Here is a 14,167-nt window from a genome sequence, read left to right as displayed (position 1 = left end):
GCCTGGGTGAGTCGATAGTTCGATGAAATTCAATTCCTACAACAAACTGTGAAGATAATTTCAATTAGGGAATACCCCCCCTGAGTTTTAGGGGCCCTGATCCTAGTTCCAACTGTTCTGAAAATTTTAGGGGTCATGCAATATTACCTGGGGGTCTCAATTAGGGTTTCCTATTGGACAAAATAAAATAAGAAATAATAATTTTGGCGAGAGTTGTTACATCCTCCCCACGTTATTAAAATCTCGTCCTCGAGATTCACTGGAACAAGTAAGGATACTTTCGTTTCATCTCTGATTCCAGTTCCCAAGTGTACTCCGGTCCTCTCTTTGAATCCCACTTGAGTTTGACCAGCACTAATCGTTTGTGCTTGAGAAACTTGACCTTTCAGTCTTCTATCTGCAGTGGTTTCTCCACAAATTTTAACTTCTCATTTACCTCTATATCTTGGAGAGGTACTACCAGGGATTCGTCAGATTAGCATTTCTTGAGGTTTGATACATGAAATACGTCATGTACTCCAGCCAATTCTTCTAGTAGTTGTAGGCGATAAGCAACTAGTCCTATTCGCTGGATTACTAGGAATGGTCCTATGTACCTTGGACTTAGCTTTCCCTTTTTACCGAACCGAACTACCCCTTTCCAAGGAGAAACTTTTAAGAGTACCTTGTCTCCAACTTGAAATTCTAGCGGCTTACGTCTATTGTCTGCATAACTTTTCTGGCGATCTCGAGCCGTTTTTAGTCGTTCCTTGATTCGAGTTATTTTGTCGGTGGTTTCTTGTACAATTTCAGGACCTGATAATTGGCTTTCTCCTATTTCTGCCCAGCAATCTGGAGTTCTGCATTTTCGTCCATACAGTGCTTCGAATGGGGCAGCTTCAATGCTTGCATGGTAACAATTGTTATAGGAGAATTCCGTTAAGGGTAGGTGGTCATCCCAGTTTCCACCAAAATCTATTACACATGCCCTGTGCATGTCTTCCAGGGTTTGAATCGTCCTTTCACTTTGACCGTCTGTTTGGGGATGGTATGCAGTACTTAAATTCAATCGTGTCCCCATTGCTTCTTGGAAACTCGTCCAGAAATGTGAAGTGAAACGACTATCTCTATCCGATACCATAGAGAGTGGAACTCCATGTAAGGATACTACTTCGTCTACATACAATTTTGCTAATCTTTCCATACTAAAAGTTTCCTTCATGGGTAGGAAGTGAGCTGATTTGGTTAATCGATCCACAATTACCCAAATTGCGTCGTTACCTTTTCTGGTTCTGGGCAACTTAGTAACAAAATCCATGGTTATTAGTTCCCATTTCCAAACAGGCATTTCTAATTGTTGGAGTAACCCTGAAGGTTTCTGGTGTTCTGCCTTAACTTGGGAACAAGTTAGACACTTAGATACATATCTAGCTATGTCCTTTTTCATTCCTATCCACTAGAAGTTATTTCTTAAATCTTGGTACATCTTATTATTACTAGAATGCATGGTATACCTAGATTTATGGGCTTCCTCTAAAATCTTATTTCTTAACTCTCCTTGCTTAGGTACCCAAATTCTTCTTTTGTGGAATCTCTAAATTCCATCAGCTCCTTGCTCTAATTCCTTTATTCTTCCTTTCATTCCTTCAGCATCATCCTCAATTGCTGTTTCTTGAACCTTCTTCAGTTGTTCCATTAAATCTAACTGTAGATTTAATCTAAGAGCACGAACTCGCTTTTGTTTTTCATGATATTTACGACTTAGAGCATCTGCGACTACATTCGCTTTTCCTTCGTGATATTGAATATCACAGTCGTAATCACTTAGAATTTCCATCCATCTTCTTTGCCTCATGTTCAATTCTTTTTGCCCAAATATGTACCTTAAGCTTTTATGATCTGTATAAACGGTAAACTTACTTCCATACAGATAGTGTCTCCAAATCTTAAGGGCAAAAATTATTGTTCCTAATTCTAAGTCATGAGTCGTATAGTTTTCTTCGTGCTTTTTCAATTGCCTTGAGGCATACGCAATTACCTTTTTGCGTTGCATCAGCACACATACTAATCCTAGCTTAGAAGCATCACAGTAAACTTCAAAATCTTCTGTTCCTTCTGGTAAGGCAAGAATTGGGGCGTTTGTTAAACTTTGCTTTAAAACCTTAAAAGCCTCTTCTTGCCTAGGTCCCCATTCAAACTTTACTGCTTTACAGGTTAGCTTAGTCAATGGCACAACTATCTTAGAAAAATCTTTAATGAAACGCCTATAGTACCCAGCTAATCCTAGAAAACTTCTAACTTCCGTAGATGATTGTGGGACCTTCCATTTGGTGATCGCTTCTATTTTGGAGGGATTTACATGAATACCTCCGTGATTCACCATGTGTCCCAAAAATTGCACCTCCTGAAGCCAAAATTCACACTTCGAGAATTTGGCGTAAAGCTTTTCCTTTCTTAACAAAGTTAAGAGTGCTCGTAGATGTTCACAGTGCTCGCCTTGACTTTTGGAATAAATAAGTATATCGTCAATGAAGACAATTACAAATTTATCCAAGTACGGTTTACAGATCCTATTCATCATGCCCATAAACGCAGCAGGAGCATTTGTTAACCCAAAGGGCATGAGTGTAAACTCGTAGTGACCATACCTAGTTCTGAAAGCGGTTTTAGATATATCTTCTTCTTGTACCTTCAACTGATGATATCCTGAACGCAAGTCTATCTTAGAAAAGTATCTAGCTCCTTGCAATTGATCAAAAAGATCATCAATCCTAGGTAATGGGTATCGATTCTTAATTGTAACCTTATTTAATTCCCTGTAATCGATACACATTCGCATTGAACCATCTTTCTTTTTCACAAACAATACTGGTGCTCCCCACGGAGATGAACTAGGTTGTATGAATCCCTTACCTAGCAATTCATCTAATTGCTTTTTCAGTTCTAACATCTCAGTAGGTGCTAGCCGGTAGGGGGCTTTAGCTATGGGTATAGTTCCAGGAATTAGATGAATTCTAAATTCTACTTCCCTATCCGGAGGTAATGTGGTAATTCTTCCGGAAATACATCCGGGTATTCTGATACTATAGGAATTTCTTTAAGTTCCTTATTCTTAGTGCTAATGATTACCGAAATCATATACACTATTCCTTGCTTTCGTTCGTAACTAGCAACTTTCATTACAGAAATGAACTTCATCGGCTTACGTGGCTTATCTCCTGTAATCATCACTACTTCTCCTGTGGGTATATGAATTTCTATAGAATTCTTATCACAGAGGATTCGAGCATGGTTGGCTACTAACCAATCCATTCCTAACACAACATCGAATTCAGCTAAATTCATAGGTAACAGGTTTGCAGAAAATTTATGGCCTAAGAGTTCTATCTTTTCTTCTCGCAAGACCTTATCTATGTTAACATAATTCCCATCTATCGTTTCTACCGTAAAAATTTGTCTAAGATTGGTTAAGGGTAGGTTAAGAGCTTGGCAGAATGAAGTATTTATAAAAGTTTGGTTTGCACCAGAGTCAAATAATACTTTTGCATAAACGTCATGAACTAGGAACGTACCAGCTATCACATCTGGAATGAGTTCTGCTTCTTGAGTAGTTAGCAGAAAGGCTCTTGCGTTCTTTTTATTAGTTCCTTCAGCTGGTTTGGCCTTGTTGTCCGCTGGTTTGACCAGTTTAGGACAGTTTGGTCTAAAATGTCCAGCTTCTCCACAGTTGAAGCAGATTGTTGATTTCTTCCTCCTGCAATCTTCTTCTTGATACCCTGGAATTTTGCAGAAATTGCAATACCCTTTGCATTTTCCAAAATGTTTTCTTTTGCAGGTACTGCAAAATGGAGCAGTGGAAGATTGCCCAGTTCCCTTTTTCTTGAAATTACTACTATTACCCACACGAATTCCTTGGGTAATCTTTTGGGCCACTTACTTCTTTCGATTTTCTTCTCTCGTGCGTACCAGTCCGTCGGTCAAGGTGTTGGCTAACTCCACCGCATCGTCAATCGTGCGGGGTCTTGCAGCTTTGACGATATCACGAATCTCGCTAATCAAACCCCAAATATAGCGAGAAATAAGTACCGGTTCTGGCGATGCCAGAGTTGGCACAATTCTGGCATACTCGAAAAATTTCGAGTTATACCCTCGACAGTCAACATCCACCATTCGGTGGCTTAGGAACTTGTTTGCCATTTGTTCCTTTTCATATTCGGGACAGAATTTTCTTTCCACCAATTGTCTAAATTCTTCCCAATTCATGGCATAAGCCATGTTACTTCCCTTGGCTTGTAATACCGTATTCCACCACTCTAATGCTTCTTCTTTGAAAAGGTGAGAAATATACATAACTTTGTCTTCCTCTGCACATTTACTTATTTTAATTACTGCTTCAGTTTTCTCTAACCAACATAGTGCGGCTGTCGCCCCTTCATTGCCTGCAAATTCGGCTGGTTTACAGGCAAGAAATTCCTTATAAGTGCAACTAGGTGTTGCAACTTTCGTTTTCTTGAGTACTGGGGCTTGAACCACATTATTCTCATTGATGCCGCCTCCATTAACACTGTTACTGAAATTATCGTCGCGCGTGCGTTTACTGGGGTTGGCTTGTGAAGGCTCAACAGGACTTTTAACAGCGGCGAGATTGCCGGGATAGCGTTGGCTATTCCCTGAGCGACGATGTTTTCTATATCTTGCCGATTTAGAAAGTGGTCCTCATTATTGTGTTCCATTGATTGACTTCATTAACTGGTTCATTAACAGCGTGTTCCATCTGATAATTAACAGTATATACAAGTTATTGGCACAAATAAATAACAACCAAACGCAAATAAAATAATCGCACAGAATCACGTCAACACGTATAGCCAAAGTTGTCGACTTTGCGACTTTCATATTTTATATATTTTAGTATGCATCCGTACATACCAGTTATCTTACAAAAGGTTTTATTTTTAAGTTATTTTACATAATTATATATTTATTATTATTTTATTATTATTAAACACATAACCACACCACCGTGCAACCACAACCAACTAGCGTCTCAGAAACGACGCCCCCTCTTGTCGTATTTCCATGAGATCTGTTCCCCCATTTCCCGGATTCGATTTCCTGCATCCACCAGCTCCCTGCCATAGTGGCGGAGTTCAACCAAGTTCTCTGTGCTCATAGGTGGGTTTGGTGTAGGTTCAGGGTCAAACTGGGGGAAAAAGGTGTTAGGGTTATTTAAGAGATTCTGAAATTGCCAGTCAGTGGTCCACCATTCTTCCAGCTCTCCTGGTAGAGGTCGGGGATTAATAATGGAATCTGGGATAGCAGGCTCTAGATTAACTGGAAGTTGTGATTCAACTGGGTAATTGAAGAGGTCTTCATCGGCAGGTCCGATGAGATCACTAAGTGCCAGTTTACGATCCAGCTCCTCCCATGATGGCATTTCCTGGGCTTGCCCGGAACTTTCCCCAATCTCTTTTCCTTTCCCCTTATCCTCAGTCTTTATAACTTTCTGTACCGCTGGTTTCTTCCTACGCACACGCCTCCAACCTACAAGTCTTATTCTCTTTTTTGTTTTTGGTTTCTCCTGTGGTTGGGCCTGGAACACCATTGGCTCTTCAATATCAGCCTGGTAGCCAGTAAAAGTGCCGGTATCATCCATATCAGTGCTATGGATAGTGAAGTTTCGGAGTACCTCCGACAGTTCATTCATGCTGATAGTACACATGAAGACACACACAAACTTAAGTTAAGATTTTATTTATTTGTAAAATAAATTTTCACAAAATCACAGAATGACAATCAGAAAAATTAAGTATTTCTAAATACTCAATTGGCTTAAATCAGTGGCTTTGATATCACCTTTTTCTGTCACGGCCCCCGACCCGGTTTTACCCATTTCAGGAGCCGCGGGACAGAAACCCGTGGTAATTATTATGTTGGCAGCGGAATTTTAACAGGATCTTTTAAAACTTGAAAATGCCCAATTATTTTATTTCATAATTTGGGACAAACCCCGTAATTTACAATAGAGGAATTTCACGAGGAAATTCCCTGTTTTACAAAACATGTTTATTTATTTAACTGAGCCAGCACTTCAAGCTTTATTAGTGCTCCGTAGCACTTTTCCTTGATTCACAGTAGGTCATCTGAAACATGTTTTAAAAATATTTTATCAGCGGGGAAATACTGGCGAGTCACTCAAATTTGATAAAACGACACATAGCTATGAATTACAGCATAAGAGCGGTTACAATGGCTACTATCTTATTTTTATCTGGCGCCGTGTCACACCCTGGTGACGATGGTCATACCACTATTGGGTCCTTTCACCCAAGTAGTGATGATTATCACTGTTAGGTTGGTGAGCCTAACCGTGAGAAATTAGTAATGTGCACAATACCACACTTGCCAGTGATTCAAGATAACCAAGACTTAATCCCTGTAATTATAACTTTTTGGAAATAATTTGAGTATTGTAAAAATTGTTGATAAAAAGAGAATGACTCACATTGCAAGTTTAGTTGGGCAGAGTTTAGCCTACTGATAAGCCTGATAACCTAATTAAGATAACAATGCATACGAAACTAGGTCAGTAACTTAATACAACATTTACGATAAGTTCACGAAATCAAAACCCTCACGACGAATGACAAAGTATAGCCCGGATTCGGGCAGCGCTTAAACATCCATCGGATCGGTTTCAATCAATCGGACATTGTATCGTAGCAGTGATCGAGTTATTACCCTGATGTCGCAGCAGAGATTCGTGCTAGTGTGTGTTTTTGGACTAAACAGTGAATAACTCAACGTACGAAATGAGTTTTCCGTCGTAACAACTCCCCCATGCAAATGCCAAACCCCTGATACTTATACTGAAAAATGGTCCCTGTCGCGTGGCGCGACGGCGCCCTTTTAGGGTTGGGTAGCCTCGTGTATTTGTAGCCTGGGTGAGTCGACAGTTCGACGAAATTCGATTCCTACAACAAACTGTGAAGATAATATCAATTAGGGAATACCCCCCTGAGTTTTAGGGGCCCTGATCCTAGTTCCAACTGTTCTGAAAATTTTAGGGGTCATGCAATATTACTTGGGGGACTCAATTAGGGTTTCCTATTGGACAAAATAAAATAAGAAATAATAATTTTGGCGAGAGTTGTTACAGTCTGGTTCCTTTTCGGTTCGTGGGTTCAGACAAATGTTAAGACCTTCCCCGAGCGGTGGTTCGAGTCAGACACATAGCTGGAACAAATGGTGTTCGCTTAAAGTTAATTTCCTGACATGGAGGCTGTTCTTGAATCGTTTACCGACTAAGGAAGCTTTAGTGAGGCGGAACATCCACTTAGGAGGTACCGAATGCATATTTTGCGAAGATTCGGAGGAGTCTAGCGATCATTTGTTTGCGTCGTGTAGGTATGTGCAGGCGATTTGGGAGGAAATTTTCAATTGGTGCCGACTTTCTACTCCTTTCTTTTTCAACGCAAAGGATGTGCTTGGTTATCACAATCACTTCCGAGGTTCTAAAAAATGGAAGAAGGTCGTGTATTCGGTTGTTCAAACGGCAATTTGGTGTATTTGGCATGCGCGTAATGAGGCGGTCTTTAACAGTAAAAGGGTGGCCGTGGCGAAAGTCATGAATGAGATTAAGGTCCTATGTTTCTTATGGCTGAAAAATCGAGCAAAGGTAATGTCGCTTACCTGGGAGAACTGGTGCATGTTTGATTTACTTTGTATGAATCTATAAATCTTTGATGACTGTAATTTTTGGGTTAACAGTTGTTAACCTTTGATTATATAATTAAATCTTTTGTTGGCCGTTAAAAAAATATACTTTTTTAGTTAAGCCTCAATTATATTAAGATAAATAATCTAATTAGATTATAGTTTAACTTTGAGACTTTTTACTACAAACATATCAAATTTAATACTTTGTCATCTTGAAATCAAATTTAATACTTTTCATCTTGAAACCTACAAAATATAAAAGAAAGTCAAAGCAATATATTTTCTACAAAATCAACGCATTTTACTATATATCTAATATGCAATAGAGCCAGTGGCGTCTCTGAGAATTCACGTACTCTGTTCGAGCTCGAAAATGTGTCTATATGCTTTAACGATAAACAATACAATTACGAAAATGACAAAAATTGTAGTATTTAATAAACAATGCAATTATGATAATGAAAAAATCATAGTATTCTAATGAGTTAAGTACCGTAATAACTAATAAGTTAATAGCTAACCAATCATAGTATTCGTACATACCGCTCGTTTCCTCTTTTGTCGTTTTTGCCATCCGGATGTTTGTTTAGGAGCGATTAACGCCTAACAAGAATAATCAATGTTCAATTAACAAGAATAATCGATGTTTCACAATCACAATTTCGAGATTAATCAATAATTCCATACTCAACAACAATCAATAATCTTAATCTTATACTTAACAGTCACAACTAAAGCTTAACAACAATTAACGGACTAACAGTTTAACATAATTACACAATAAGTCAATAACACTTAAACGAACGGACCTCTTGAGTTCTGAATCTTCTGATGTTATGTTCGAAAATCGGAATTTCGGAATCAGTGTGTGATGTTGTTGTTGTTCGCAGCAGGCCAACAGCTTCTGAATCGCCCAACCCAGGCCAGCGAAGTTATGATGAATGATAAATTGATGATGTTATTCATCTAATGAGTTTTTTTCGTCCTTTCAGATTCTAGGAGACCAAGAAATTTTTGATAATCAACGACGATTCAACATCAATTGCCGCCGTGTTTTATTATTTTTATTAAAATCATATTAGTATTGGGCCCAATAAACCTAATGTGAAGTTGGCTAAATTATAAACCATAGAATAATATTTGATAATAGGCCTATATTGGAATCGGTATGTACTTACAAATTAAAAAAAGTAACATATATATATATATATATATATATATATATATATATATAGGGGGAGGTTCATTTGAGAAGAAAATTAAATTGAGAAGAAAAAGAACAAAGGGTACAATTGTAAAACATTAAATAGTTTTTCTCTCATTTCATTTATTATTATTTTTGACTAATTAATTAGTCATAAAGACTATCATCCTCCACACTAAAATTTTTGTCTACACACATCAAAATTTATCCTACACGTTTTGAAATTTATCGTACACATATTGAAATTTATCTTACACAACTCGTAATTTATCCTACACAACTCGTAATTCATCCTATACTTTAAATTATTTTCTTTTTATTCTTTGAAATATATATATATATATATTTTTTTTTTAAAATAAGTTACAAATTTAATGTAGTTAGCTATTAAAAAAGAAGACTACCAATTAATGATCTATCTAAATTTATCATTATACCCTTACACTAACATTAAATACAAAAATTAAATAAAGTAAAATGAAGGATTCTTATTGGTTTAAATTTCTTCTTTTTTATTCTTACAAAAAAATTGTTCTCATTTGAACCCTCCACTATATATATATATATCGATTTTTTTTAAAAAATTCACGTGCCTCTCGAACTCATGGGCCTTGTGCGGAGGCCCTCCTCGCACACCATCATGGCCGGCTCTGAATAGAGCTTATGTAAAATACACCGACAAGTAATAAGTTGGTCTTGCTTATTCAGCCTTTTAAGGCTTTTCGTAGGTTGTAATTGTATCAAACTAGTTGACGCCCCACCCACGTTGCGGAGCGATGACCGAATAATTCTCAATCAATTAAAAAACACAACTATAATTTTGCTAGGGAAAAAAAACTAAAATGATGATAAGACCATAATTTTCGGCTCAGGGCAAAACTGTAATTTTTCAGGACTAATGAGCGAGTGTTAGGCAGCTCTTTGACACGAAAAGAAAATTAAATGGAGTAAACCAATTAAAACAAAAAAATTTTATAGTTTTGCAAAAAAAATAAAACGATGGGAAAAGCGTAATTTTGAACCGAGGGCGAGATGATAATTTTAATTCAGGGATAAAATCGTAAATTAAAAGGACCAATGGGGGAGTGCCAGGCACCTGCTGGCATGACTGCAAATTTACACTGAGGGCAAAATTGCAATTTAACCAGGAAAACAAACAAAAACGATGGAGAAAATGTAAATTTAAGTTGGGGGAAAAATCGTAATTTGGCTGTGAGAAAAAAAAGTAATGGCAAAACTCTAAATTTAAAGGGGCAAAATCGTAATTTTTAACCGGGGGCAAAATTGAAATTTTTAGTTGGGAGCAAAAGCGTACATTTATTTTTAAGTGAGGGGTAAAAACATAATTTTGAACTGATGGCAAAATCGTAATTTTAAGGAAAAAAACTAACGATAAAAGTGTAAATTTAAACGGGGCAAAAATCGTAATTTTTAACCGAGCGCAAAAACGAAATTTTTAGCTGGGAGCAAAAGCGCAAATTTATTTTTAAGTGGGGGTAAAAACATAATTTTGAACTGATAGCAAAATCGTAATTTTAAGGGAAAAAAACTAATGGCAAAAGTGTAAATTTAAACGGGGCAAAATCGTAATTTTTAACCGAGGGCAAAATCGAAATTTTTAGCTGGGAGTAAAAGGGCAAATTTATTTTTAAGTGGGGGCAAAAACATAATTTTATACTGATGGCAAAATCGTAATTTTAAGGCGGGATAAAATCATAAATTTGTTGGACCAATAGGGGGTGTGTTAGGCAGCTGTCTGTCACTATTCCCCCTGCCGCCCATTTAAACCAATAGGAGGCAGGAGCTATTCCCGCCCACATTGTAATTTGTAGTTGTTGATAGTTGTTCACCAAGAGTAACTTGAGAAGTTTGGGAAGTTGTTTGATTTCATTTGAGCAATCAACGTGGGATATAAATCGATAATTCTCTATTTCAACTTGTTTAACCCGTCTAAACCAAGACTTGTATATTTATCTACTAAGTTATAACCCCGTGTATTACACGGGTTGAATAAATAAATTTTATATACTAAATAACAAAACAATATATCTTTAAAAACCTCATTTATTGCACGGGTTAAATAAATATAATTTTATTTATTAAATAATAAAAAGTTATATCTATAAGAACCATATTGTACGGATTGAATAAATGTAGTTTTATATACCAAATAAAAAAGTTATATCTTTAAAACCACGTGTATTACACGGGTTGAATAAATGTAATATTGTTTACCAAATAATAAAAAAATTACATCTTTATAAATATGCACGTTACACGGTTTGAATAAGTGTAATTTTCTATACTAAATAATAAAATATATATATATATATATATATATATATATATATATATATATATGTATATATATATATATATCCTTAAAAAACCCGTGTATTGTATGAATTCAATAAATCTAATTTTATATATCAAATAATAAAAAGTTATATCTTAAAAAACCTCATGTATTACGTGGGTCGAGTAAATGTAATTTTGTATAGTGAAAATAAAAATATTTAATATATTAATACAAAGTTTGGTTTTCGTGATAAAAATAGATTATTCTGTTGTTGCAAAATTTGTTAACGAAGTCTCAATAAATTTAACTCTTTATTTAAAACTCCGTAAATATATAAATAAAAAATAATATTAGTTATTTTTATTTTAAGTTTCGTAAAATCTATTTGATACCAAACTAAACAAAACGTTCAAATATAATTAATTCAAATAAATAATATTATAAATGAGAAGGAGATTAAACTAAATAATAATTATCTATAAGATATTAAACTAATAATATTTAGTAGAAGGGTTATCTATAATATAAGATATTAAACTAAATAATATTAAACTAAAATAATAATTATCTATATAAGATTAAACTAAAATAATAATTATCTATAAGAGATGGACTAATATGATGACAAGTGTCCCAAAAATGGTTTCTTTTATTATATATTAAGACGGTTATAACTATATTTGTACCTCTGATACTTCAAACACATTAATATGGATACACTTAATCTTCTATAACGAAACTAAGACTTGTAAATTTATCTATGATTATAACTATATTTGTACCTCTGATACTTCAAACACATTAATATGGATACACCTAATCTTCTATAACTAACGTGCCAATTCATCGATTCGGTCGTTTTGGTGCTAAAGCACCATAAACACTAGTTTCCATTAAAATCATAGTTTAAACTCTTTAACATCACTTTGAATCAACTTTTTTTCTATAGTATTTTTCATCAAGTGATGTAATATTTATTAAAGTATCATGTCATTGTCTCCTAAAACATATATAAGGCCAATCTACCCAACATTGTCCAAGAACACTCAAAACATAAATCCTCAAATTAGTTGGGTATCAAAGAATAGAGAGTTCTAACCATTTACAAACATGAATGATGATGTGTGTAAGGAGTTAATCATCCATATAAGCTTCAAGAGATTTAGAGCATTTACCTAAGAGATCCATATGAATTATAACACCGAGAAAGAGGATTTAGATGGTGTCGATAAACTAATCATGAGTTCTCACCCCCTTGGCCTGTCCTCCATTTCATGATGAGCTAAACACACACACACACACATGGGAGTTTCCCCTTTCTCATGGTGATTGTAACACATTCCATGCCAACTGTTAGTGCGTATTTTGTGTGTCTGCCACTGTGCGAATATGCTAGATAGAGCGTGTGTTGAATATTGTATAGATAAGATACGGTCACATGACTTTGGAGAGGACGAGAGAGGTTCGTACGGATGTAACACATGCGTACGAATGTAACTCATCCGTGTGGATGTAACTCATCCGCACGGAAGTGCTCGTCCATCTCAAACCTCATGTGTATTTATAGTGTCGCGTGTTCATAGTTTGTTAAGTTTTGGAGATCCCAGAGGGGAAATGCTGGAGAATTTTTGTCACACCCTCAAAATACCACCTAGGGAATGTCCCTGCTAGGCGTGTGACGTACCAACAATGAGCCACTAATTACATTGAACTCAATCAAGTTTATAATTAAAATCTCCAATTATTAATAAAAATATCATCAACAAGTTTAAATGAAAACCAACATGTTCAGCGGAAGCAAATAGTAAACCAAAGTTAAACTGATTCAAAAACAATGTATAATATCAATAGTGCAATCACATGAATCCCTCCAGTCGACCCATGACCACTCCAGCTACTCCAGACAGCAAGTTCCCAAATCCAAGATATCTAACGACCTGCGAGCATGCAACAAGTGTATCAGACAACGCTGGTGAGTACATAGTTTTACGAAAACGTTGGTTACCAAGTGTTTAGTTAATCCATTGTATTTGATTCCGAAAGTAATGTTGATAATACCCCGAATACAAGACGGCTTCTGATTTACATTGCCCTTTCTCCAATGCTCCTATCAAAGCATTGGTCATGACTAGGTCATTAGTTCAACACCCGTCCTCCCAGGTACGGGGTGAGGTTGCCAAACCTAAGTTGCGCTACTAACTAATACCATGTTACCTCCCCGGGAACCAAACAACACGGAGGGACTTTAAAGGTGATAGGATGAGTATATTATCCAACATTCCCATTTTTACCCAAAAGACTTATCCCTCCTCGGGATACCAACTGACTGTCCCAACCACCGGGACGCATGCTCAAGAGAGATGAACTCACCTTAGAGTGCTCGGTTTGATAACGTACTTCTAACGTTAAATAAATGTTAAGTCTGTTACTCGCGACCTAAGGTATAATGTCATAATAGTGAGTACACGAGTAGGGTTTTGCAATACCTTAATGTCCAAAGAATCCGGTGTCTAATGTAATACTTTTTGGCAGGCAGTAACACACAACACACAGTTATTTATTCTTACTATATGTTTGAGACAATAAACTCACAACCAACTTGTATTACATCAAATAATTCATCAAATCATTATTGATTTAACATACATATATAAAATAGTCTAATACTTTTAACTATCTGTTCACTTAATTCAGCACACATACCTATTAAATTAAATTGAAACAACTATCATACTCACTCAATTGTTTAAATTACCATAAACAGTGAAGTAACACATGCGGCCCAAACCTCAATCCGTCACAGCCCCTTTTATGCGGCATTATCCCTACACCTGACCCAAGTAATGATGTTGTTTAACTGTTGTTGCCCGGCCCAAGGTATGCCCGATTCATGGACTGTGCGGCCCAACTCAACTGTGTAACATGCCCATATTGATGGTGTACAACCAAACATAGTTTGTTTATTT

The sequence above is a fragment of the Helianthus annuus genome, chromosome 10 (genome assembly GCF_002127325.2).
Source record: "Helianthus annuus cultivar XRQ/B chromosome 10, HanXRQr2.0-SUNRISE, whole genome shotgun sequence".
Classification (NCBI taxonomy): Eukaryota; Viridiplantae; Streptophyta; class Magnoliopsida; order Asterales; family Asteraceae; genus Helianthus; species Helianthus annuus.
Note: the sequence above shows the minus strand (reverse complement) of the source record.